This window comes from Phaseolus vulgaris, chromosome 4 (assembly GCF_000499845.2).
Source record: "Phaseolus vulgaris cultivar G19833 chromosome 4, P. vulgaris v2.0, whole genome shotgun sequence".
In the NCBI taxonomy this organism is placed as follows: Eukaryota; Viridiplantae; Streptophyta; class Magnoliopsida; order Fabales; family Fabaceae; genus Phaseolus; species Phaseolus vulgaris.
The window spans coordinates 30,345,281-30,356,463 of record NC_023756.2 but is presented as its reverse complement, the minus strand read 5'-3'; the positions used below and the strand labels follow the sequence as shown (position 1 = coordinate 30,356,463).

At 36.7% G+C, this 11,183-nt stretch overlaps 1 pseudogene; it reads left to right on the top strand.

Moving 5' to 3' along the window:
- Positions 1 to 434: 434 nt before the first annotated feature.
- On the top strand, positions 435 to 4,655 carry LOC137838634 (small ribosomal subunit protein uS12-like; annotated as a pseudogene).
- Positions 4,656 to 11,183: the final 6,528 nt, after the last annotated feature.

Sequence of the window (11,183 nt, the reverse complement as noted above, 5' to 3'; positions counted from 1 at the left end):
TACTTCTGACATGGTACACTTATCGTAAAATAGTCATTAAGTTTTTAGCGTTGTTGTTGGGGAAAAGTTTAATTTTAAGTACAAATTCCTAAATATTGTGAATATTTTAATTGTTTTTGTTTATGCAATTTGTTTTATTTTATATTCAGATTTATTTTAAATTTATTTTATTTTATTTTTTTTCAATTTTAATTTTTAGAAATAGTTTATTTATTTTTACTGCTAGTGAATCCTTGTGCTAACCCTTGGGTGAGTTGTCTTATATGATATTAAGAGGTCAAGTTCCTAGAGACCAATTATTATTTGAGTCAGAGATTGAAAAGGTAACTAGAAGAAACTGAGAGACAAAGATAAAAGAAAAACAAGGAGACACTAGAGAAGAATTTTCAACCACTTCTTCCCTTCCTATTAATATTTTTCAGGAGAAAAGCAACATGGCTGAAGAGCAAGCACCACCTTCTAGGAGAACACTTGGAGATTATGCCATGCGACAGGGGTCAAGCCATTTTTTTAGTATTGCAATACTTGTTACCACCGAGGTCTTTGAGATGAAACCTATTTTCCTTAGTCCTATCAGTACCCATCAATTTACAACAATGGACCATGAGGATCCATATACACATTAGTCTACATTTTAAGAATAGTGGGAATAATGGGCTTTCAATCAGGTATATTGAAAATATTTATATGCGTTTGTTTCCTTTTTCATTGACAGAAAAGATAAAAGAATGTCTCAAATCACATCCAAATCAAATCCTCACTAGCTGGAAGGATATAAAGAAAAAAAATTACAAATTTTTTTTCCATTATCTCACTAAAGCAAAGTCTGATATTTTTATGTTCAGACAAGGAGAAGATGGAGCCTTTTATGAGACATGAGAGAGATTTAATATGATGTTGAGAAAATTCCAAAATCATGAGTTTGAAGACATTGCTCAACTAAGCATCTTTCATAATAGTCCGAGATTTGATACCAAGATGCTTTTAGATACTTCAGCTGGTGGCACAATGATGATTATTGATATGGAACAAGTGACAAAGATTATTGATGCATTGGCATCAACATATTATCAAGCCCAACATTATAAACAAGGTATTTAAAAGAAAGGGTTGTTAAAGTTAAGTTCTTCATATGCACTCCTGACTCGGAATAAAATTCTTATACAACAGCTTGAAGCATTAACTGCACAAAGGGTTAAATTGCCACAACAATTACAAGTTGTACAATCTTCTCAGAGTCAGGGTTAACTAATAAGGTGTGATTTTTGTGGAGGTAATCATTCCAATGGTCACTGTTCTTATCAAAATAATTCATCTGATGCATAAGTAAATTTACATGGGCAATCAGGGAAGGCAAGGTGGTTTCTCCAACAAAAATAATTATTCTCAAGGTTGAAGAAGTAATCTGATGTGAGTTTATTTTACGATAGCACATTTTTATAGGTCACTCTTTGTTTATGATTTTTGGATTAACAATTATGGTGAGAAAACCAAAGAAGATTCCCACTGCATACGAACTTAACCAAGTGGTTAAGTAAATGTGAAGGTTCACTTCTAGAGGCCAAAGAGAAAACACAATTATATGGTGATTTAGATGATGATGGGTGGAAATGAAGCACATAAGAAAAAAAAAATACAATGACATAGAGAATGGAGAAAACTGACGCAAAGAAAAGGAACGAAAAAGGTGAAGAGATGAAGAAAGCTTATGAATATGAGAGGTTGTCATGCCACTTGGATGATGGGATACTCCGAGATGAGTGATGTAGAGCCTCCACTTGAAGTGAAAAGCACTCAAGATAAGACCCAAGGATAATAGGAGACTCAAGATAATACACTGACAAAGTTTCTTTACATTCAAAATTGAATGTGTCAATACATGAACCAATGCTTTCTTTATATAGGAAGAAATGACTTGGAGAGCAAGATCAGAGAGGGGTAGAAAGGGAAGGAAAGTGAGGGCGGCTATGGTTGCCCCCTATGCCTTGCTACTAGAAATTAGGGTTACAAAGACCTAAACCTAAGTGCTCATGAAAAGAAAATGGGTTTGGCACAAGCCTTAATTTATAGGCATACCCTATTCTAGCTTATTATTCTATTTAGACCCCCAAAGTGAGCCCAGTTTATTTACATAAAACTTGTTTTGTGAAAGAACTAGAAGGAAGAACATCTAATAATCTGGTTTATGTTTGGTTCTTCTTCTGCTGAGGCTCTCTTGAGGTTTGGTGGGGTCTGGTCTTGTATGCTGAGATGACTGACCTAATTGTGAAGTGTTTGTTGTATCCTTAGTCATTTGCTTGTCGAGGTGGTTTGCATCACAATCAAAATCAAAATTGTGTGGAAACAAAATAGTGGTCCATCCAACAAGCAAGGTTCTTCCACTAATAACAACAACCCATATACCCTTCAATTCCTAGAAGGCTGAATAAATTTGAAGATACCTTGGAAAAATTCATGAAAGCTACTCTGGTCAATCAAGAGAATAATATGTCGGCAATCAGAAATTTAGAAACGCAGTTGGAACATATTGCCAAACAATTAGTAGAGAGATTGGGTGGTTAGTTTTCAACCAACACACATACCAACCCAAAGGAACAGTGTAATATAATTACCATTGAAAGTGGTAAAATACCAGGAGAATGGGATGGTGATAAATTAGTTGCTGAAAAAGAAAGAAAATATGAGACTGAGAAAGAGAGATGAGATGGAGAGAGGAAAAAATAAGATTGAGGAGGAAAAAGAAAAAAGAGAAAAAAAATAGTGAAAATAAGAAGAGATGTGTTGCTTTAAAAGATTTACCATATCCTCATGCTCCTTCAATAAAAGATAAAGAGAGACCATTTTTTTTATAATTTGCATTTTGATATTTCTGTTAAGACTCTGGAGCAAAGGCCAACTTGTGAAAAATCTATGAAGGGGTTAACAACAAAAAAGAAGAGCTTCATTGATGAAAATAATATAAAGCTGGAGGTTGGTTGTAGTGGAATTGACATGTGATTGGAGTGCATATCTCATAATAGGTGCAATTATTTTATCTTTGTAGGAGGAAAATGTAGTATTTTAGGTTTTTATTTATCAAGGACTCGTAAATTAAAGGGAAGATTGGTAGTGAAGATTTCTTCATCGGTGTCAAGTGAAGGTTTTTGTAGAGAGATGAATAACTTATTGTTTGAGGTGGAGAAAGTTGTTGCACTGGATATGATATGATATTTATGCCACGAAATTATCAAGTGAAGATGACTTTCTCTTATCTAACTAGGGAATCACATGGCTAAAACATCCATCATAGTCTGATAAGTCATGCATGAAAACCTTTTTTCAAACAGATCAAGAGTGTGAGAAGAAAGGATATTGTTGAATTGGTTATAGGATTTTTGATGAGTGAATGTAGGTAATTGTAGTACTGTTTTCCTTGGTGCTGATGTTATGAGTTGTCTAGATTCTTAAACAATTATGCATATACAAGGTTACTGAACAACTTAAGTGATGTGGTTGATATGCAAAGGCACAAGCAAGTTTCTATTGGGAGATAAAAGGGAAGTGAGAGATGGATAATTGAATAACAAAGTTTCTATTGGGAGATAAAAGGGAAGTGAGAGATGGATAATTGAATAACAAAGTTGTTACTAAAGTTACCAAGGTAAACTATTTGTGGATTCTACATAATAAAAGTGCAGTGATGTGCAGTGTGCCAAAATAAGATTGTTTGTTACAGCTAACAAGAATTGGAGATTAGAATGTTAAGAATGATGCAAAACGCCAAATAGAATTGAAGGTGCTGGCCTGGGACCCATTCCAGGATTGCTAACAGTGCTTTAGTTTTAGCTTTAGGAAAAAAATTTGTAGTTAGTGTATGAAATGTGGGTGAATGTCGTGGTTAACCATGTAAGGTGAATGTCGTGTATAAGACTATTGTCTCATTACTTAGAGATTTTAATGGTATTTTCTTATTTGTTGATAAAAAAAGCAAGGTAATTAGAACATACATTGATGAAAGAGCATGAGGTACAAATACACACCTTATAAATCATTGAAATCTTAAGGCTTAAATATTAAATCTTACTTAGGTTTTTTGGTTGTGGTTTCTTATCATCCTTCGAAGTTGTGCACCGAAGAACGAAGTCGTGGGGAAGACACGTGGAATGGGAGTTTCTCACAAGCTCAAGTCCTATCGCAAGAGGCAAAGGTGGGCTAATAAGTCATAAGTCCGAAGTTGTGCACTAAAGAACGAAGTCGTGGGGAAGACACGTGGAATGGGAGTTTCTCACAAGCTCAAGTCCTATCGCAGGAGGCAAAGGTGGGCTAATAAGTCATACAAGAAATCCCATCTTGGGAATGAATGGAAGAAACCTTTTGTTGGCTCTTCCCATGGAAAGGGAATTGTTATCGAGAAGATAGGTATTGAGGCTAACCAACCCAATTGTGCTATTTGAAAGTGTGACAGGGTTCAACTCATCAAAAATGGGAAGAAGATTGCTTCTTTTTTCCCAAATGATGGTTGCTTGAACTACATTGAAGAGGATGATGAAGTTTTGATTGTTGGATTTGGACAAAAGGGCCATGCTATGGGTGATATTCCTAGTGTCAGGTTTAGGGTTGTAAAGGTCTTCGATGTGTCTCTTTTAGCTCTTTTCAAGGAGAAGCCAAGGTCGTAAATTTGTGGGATGCTAGTCTATTTTCAATAGATTTGTTTAAGTATTATGAATTTGTTTTTAGGTTAATGGGTTTTATTGACAATTTTGTATTTTTTTCTCGTTCATTTACTGAACATGATTATTTAACAATTTTAGTTGACATATCTTGGATTCTCTTCCTTATTTCGTGTTGTCACTTCTTTGGTTTATGACATGGACTTCCTATTAACTCTTACTCTAAAGGGTTTAACACTATGATCATGTTCCTTCTCTATAAGGACATGAATTTTAACTTAGAAAGCATGCACTTAATGACAAAACTTGATGGGAGATATATGCTTAAAGCAATTTAAGCCACACTTAGATCTTTAACTCAAGGCATTAAGAATACTTTTTAAAATTATTGTTCTTATTGTGAGTGTATGTCATTCAGCACCTAAACATTACAGAGGGTTTGTTTATATCACTAACATAGTTAACATAAGTCCTATTATACATAGGTTTTAGGCACCTTTCTAGATGTCTAACATTTAGAATACACAAGTAACACTTAGTGTGAGTATGCCAAATGATTTTTTGAGACTTTTGAACTCCACACGTAGAGTGATTACTTTAGGTATCAAACTAATATTTTTGTTAAACTTGTTCTTAGAATGTTAAATTTGGACTTAAGGCATACTATTAATATGATTATGAAATTGTAGGTATGCAAACTCTAAAACCTTTCAAGTCCCAAACTATGTATTCTTAACATTAAGCTTAAGATGATAAAATAGACTAATTTATCTCATTTTGATCCATTATGTCTGTAGTACCTAACTAAAAATAGGTTGGCACAATTTTTTTAAATTACAATATTGTTATTATATATTACCATTCTTCAAACAATTTTTTTTAAATTTTTAATAAATAAACTTTAATATTTACACATATAATATAATTTAAAATTACAATAATATTGTCTATTTGCATTTTTTAGAACAACACAACATAAAAAATAATTTGTTATTATTTAATAAATTAGTTTTAATATTTTACATATATAATATAATTTTTTAAACACTTTGTCACCCAATTGAAGCTACATATTCCTAAACATTAGCTACTCTCCAAAAAAAATCCATCAAGAACTCATAAACTTCAACAATATTAATCAATATCTTGTATCTAATAATGAAAAATGTGTTTTCTAAAAGAATGAAAAAGGAATAATAACACACTTAAGTTAAGGAGATGCATGATCATTGTACATAAGACATGATATTTAGGTCATTGTCATTTCTTACTTCATTGTTTTTTTCATTTATTTTATTCTCCTTTCTTCTTTTTTTTCCTTGTAAAACATATGTGTAGTAGCATGAATATGGAGAGGGAAATATTATTTTATATCTTCAAACTCTTTTTTATTCCTATAATTCATTATCTCCTAAACTGCAAATTAATAAGCTTGGTGTGGAGTATGTGTCATAAGTGGGTAAATTTAACATCGGTATATCATAATCAGATAATACAAAGCTACAATCACTTATATAGTGTGTTCCTAAATGTAAAGCAGAATGCATTTTAGAAGGGGTTATAGTCAACAATAGTTAGGGAAATATGGAAAAATAGGAATAACATAATCTTTAGGTAAGGGAAGGCTGACATGGAAGATGTTTGGTGTCTGGCACAACTAAAAGCATGACCATGGATAAAACATAAGAACAAAAATGTAAACTTTTTGTTCTCTGACTAATGCATTTTTCCTTTTATGTGTCTTAAATCGTTATAATTGCTTTAAACGTGTATCATGATGCTACACAAAGGTATGTGTTTGCTTAGTGTTGTTAGAATATATGGCCTTAAACAAGAGGGGGGTGAATTGTTTATGAAAGATTTTTGCAAACTTTGAAGGTAAAACAGAGTTCAATGGAGAATCACAAATATAGAAATCCAGAAAGCAATCAAACAAAGTTGTTTAAGTTGATTATCAGAAAATCAACTGGTTGTTTTTGCGATTCAACCGGTTGTTTTTATCAGCAGAGTTAAAAACAACTTAAAAGCAGAATTTAAATGAGTTCAGGGTAAGAGAAAAGCACACAAGCAATTTATACTGGTTCACTCTTATCCCAAGAGCTACATCCAGTCCCCAGAAACCATTGGGTATCTACTATGCAATCAAAATCCATATTACAAACACACAACCAAAGAAGTTACCTTGAACACCTCAAGTCACACACTTCCTTTGGCACACAAACACCACAAAAATCATAACACCCTCTAATTCTGCACTTACACACCAGTATTCAGAAATATAAGAGACACAGAAAAGATTACACATGATGAAGATCAAATCAAAAGATTACAGCAATCCTATTCCACTTCTTTGAGAAAACCCAAAAGCTTGAATGCAAATCTTGAAAACTCAAATTCGTTTTCACAATTTCACAAAATGTCTCAAAATTGTATCAATCTTTAAGAGTGTATAACAACCTCTTTAAATACTCCAAAATTTGTTAAAAACATTTAAAGCAGGAGCCTATTCAGTTAGAAAATATTTAAAGCTGATTGGCAAACATAACAGAAATTTTGTTATGGATTTTCAACAAACAATTGGTTGAATTCACGAAACAAACGATTGAATTGGTTTGACAGCAAAGTCAACCAAGTCAAATAGTTTCAAATCCTTTTCAAAAACCACTAAGTGTCAAACAACCGATTGAAACGATAAAACAACTTGTTGTTTTTCCACTTCTTTATAGAACAAACTTTTTCAAAAAGGTTTTGATTCCAAACTGTTTTAGATTCAAACAAATAGTGGATTACACATTAATCTAGCCAGAAGCAGTAACTTCAGCCTTCCATCAAACACCATGGATTTAGAGACATCAAAGCTTCAAGATCATCCTTGATCAACAATCTCCCCCTATTTGATGAAGACAAATCCCTGGTTGTTTGTGTTGATTTGTTTGAATCTGAACCAGCACCTGCAAAACAGAAACTATGCAAACATAGAGCATATATTACAGCAGGTTACCAAGGCATACAAACCAGTTTTTTGCATTATCAAAAGAGCAGAAAAACCAGCCAAAAACAGTGTCAAACTAGTGAGTGTAGCAGCAGGCAGCAGCATAAACAATTTTTAAAACTTTAAATCAGAGTTTTGTAGTTGCAGCATACACAACACTTAAACCAACACCTTCTCCCCATATTTGTCTTCACAAATAGAATGAAGAAAGGGATATGTACCGCCCTGGTAGTCGGGAGTGATGACGTGGCATCCTGCTACAGTATAGGCGTGTTGGCAAGGCGCCAGGCTGGCAGAAGGGAAGGAAGTCGGGGGGCTCGTGAAGCCGCCAGTTATTAAGTTGGCGTGTTCCGATCTCCAGCATATCAGAATAGGCGATCACCAGGTTAAGTATGAAGTCGCCAGATGTGAACCCAGGCGACCTAATCATTGGAAATCGCCAGAGCAAGCACATCGCCAAAGATGAAGGAGAAGCAGATTATGAAGGCGGCCGACGAGACCACAGGGAAGGTGTATGAAGGCCCCTAACTCGCCAGTTCCAGTAGAGATCGCACTCCCAAGTTAACTATGCACTGGGCAGTACCATGCATAAGTAACTTAGCCAAAATGAGAGTAGAAGCAGCGCCAAGTCAAGGAGGCTCCAGATGATGGCACGTGTACGATTGGATGCGAGCCACGTGTCCAGGTCTGTAACTGCCAGGAGAGAGAAAATAACCAGGTATATAAGAGTTCTCAACAAACTTTCTGAGGTACGCACGTTCAGTTCATACTCTTTACGCTTGCGAGTTATAGAGCTGACTGTGAGAGAGGATTTGCACGGTTCTTGTTCTCTTAGTATTTGGTGATTCGGTCACTGACTTGAGCATTGGAGTGCGATCGGCCGCAGCGGCGCCGCTCTGTTTCTTTGCAGGTTCTTGAGGTGGATCTCGGAGAGGAACGGAGGTGAGAAGCGGTGCGCACGTCGATCCTTTGACGAGGCAGTTTCCAGCGTTCCGGTCAACAGGCAGGATCATCAGGCGCCCACCGTGGGGCCGTGTAAAACTTGCTCCCATCCACAGCGTGAGTTCTTGGAGGTTTTCGAAGTTTTTTTGTGTGGTTGTGTGCTGGTGCAACCATCGCTCGCTGTTTGCTTGAGTTTCGTTCGGTGAATTCGCGTTTTATACCGTTCGTTTGGGTTTTCGATCGGTGGAGTGAGGTTTCCTGCTGTTTGCGCGTAATTTGTTTGGTGGAAGTTCGAGTTCTTTCGCTCGTTTGGTTGTCCGTGGGGAAGCGGTGGTTTCTAGTGAGGTTGTGGTTTTCTTTGAAGGTTGACGGTGTTCTTGAGTTTTCTTGCGCAGTTTCGCACTGTTTTCTCCGATTGATCGCTGATTCGATCGTAGTTGAAGTGTCGTTCGCTGCATCCTGTGATTCGCTGAAGTTCATGAGAAAAATGAGAAGCAATCGTTCAAGCCCCGTGGCGCCTGTCGCTGCTGAAGGCGACGCTGCCATGACCATGGCGCAGATGGCAGAAATGATGCGTTCGTTGCAGGCAACTGTGGAAGCCTCACGCGTAGAGCAGGCGAGAATGCATGAGGACCTGGTCGCCTCTCGCGCCAGGAACGAGGAGCTCAGCAAGGTGACTGAGGAGCTGCGTCAAGCTCTTCAGGAGCAGCAAGGGCGTTCTTCTGCTGAAGAGGTGGCGCCGTCGACGCCACCTCGTGTTTTCCCTATGCCTTTTGTTCAGGCGATTACCGACACGCCTATTCCCACGAGCGTGGTTCCGGTTAAGGCTGTCTTTACCGGCGTGGAGGATCCAGAGGCTCATCTGACCACGTTCCATACGCAGATGATGCTGTCGGGAGGGTCAGACGCCGTCTACTGCAAGATGTTCGTGAGTACGCTCCAGGGAACGGCAATGGAGTGGTTTGTGAGCCTGCCTAACGGCCACATAACCAATTTTCAACAGTTCTCGAAGATTTTTGTCGAGCAGTACATCGTGAATAAGGCACCGCCCAGGGTGTCTTGTGATCTGTTTGATATAAGGCAGTACCATGGGGAGTCCCTCAGGGATTATCTGAATCGCTTTGGAGCGCAGATGGTCAGATCGCCGACCAAGGATGAAGAAATGCTGGTCTATGCCTTCAAGAAGGGCGTGCAGCCGTGATGTGAATGTAACTACAAGAACACATGATTCTTGACATTCTTAGGAGCAACTTGAGCTGGATTGAAAGGCACTTTACTTTAGAATTGGATCAATGTTCTAAATTCAAGAACTCACCAAAACTTAGCACCAACCAAGACTCATATGGAAGTCCATGTATTGTCAAATTGAATCAAACACAAGGAATGAAGAACAAGAATTAAAAACTGGACAGAATTGAAAAGCTAGCTACTGAACCAAATAGAATAAATGGAAACCAAGCTGAAAATAGAAATGTAAACGGTAGAAAAATGAAGGAAAACACTAGGAAATTAAGCTACCAAATGGAAATTGAAGAAAAGGAAGAAGAACACTTATAGAAGAAGATGCTTGCTGGATTTTGAGAATTGGAAGAAGCCATTCACGCCACTTGGAACCTTGAACCAAGATAAGTGATGGAGTGCCACCACTTGAAGCTCACCATAGCTCACAAGATAAGGCAAAGAAGAGGAGGACTCAAAACTCACAAATTCTCTCCCAAATTGAGTATAGTCTCTCTACTATAAAATTCCAATCTGAATTGTGAAGGACCTAAGCCCTCCTTTTATAGGAGTAAGGGCTGGTCATTTACATAGCTTATTCCCTAAGCTACCCAAAAAACTCCTAAGATCACACCCCCCTTACTAAGCTCACTCCCCAAGCTTCTAGAATTTGCTGAACTAAAGCCTAAAGATGCTTTTACAAAAGAGGTGTCTCATGTTTCCCTCTAAGCACCTTTCTAAACATTATTCTATATTATTTTCAATTTAAAAGAAACTATAAAGAGAGATATTTAATATGAAGCCTATTATTTGAGAGTTTGTAGACTTCTTTATCTTTAGGCTTGATCTTCTCTTTGACTTCTTTTAATTTGTGAGAAGACTAGAAGGAAGAACTTTAAATGTGTAGGAGAAAATCCTCTTCCTTCATTAATAAAATCCTCTCCTAGTGGATATCCATCATACTCCCCGAGTTGGAGAGAATTCGTCCACGAATTCAGTACTCCTGCATAAAACAAAGTCAGTTTGCTATTATATAAGAGAAGACAAGAAGAAATGGGCAAACATGACTTATCACTTTGAAATGTGGGGAGTTCAGAAAAAGATGGTCTATACACAGACCATGTTGGAAAAGATTGTTTAGGAATGATATTATTTGGTAAAATAGGAGATATGAAAAAGTCATCCTTAACATTCTTTATCCAATATGGTGTGGAAGTAGGAACCTTAGGTAATGAAAATGACAAAGAAGAAGAAGACCTTGTAGGCGTAGCACGAGTCAACAAAAGTGATTGAGTTGAGAAGGTATTAAGACTCGGTTTATCATGTACTTCAATTTCCTTTTCATTTTCTTTTTGAGTTTCTTTGGGATTGGTCCTATATGC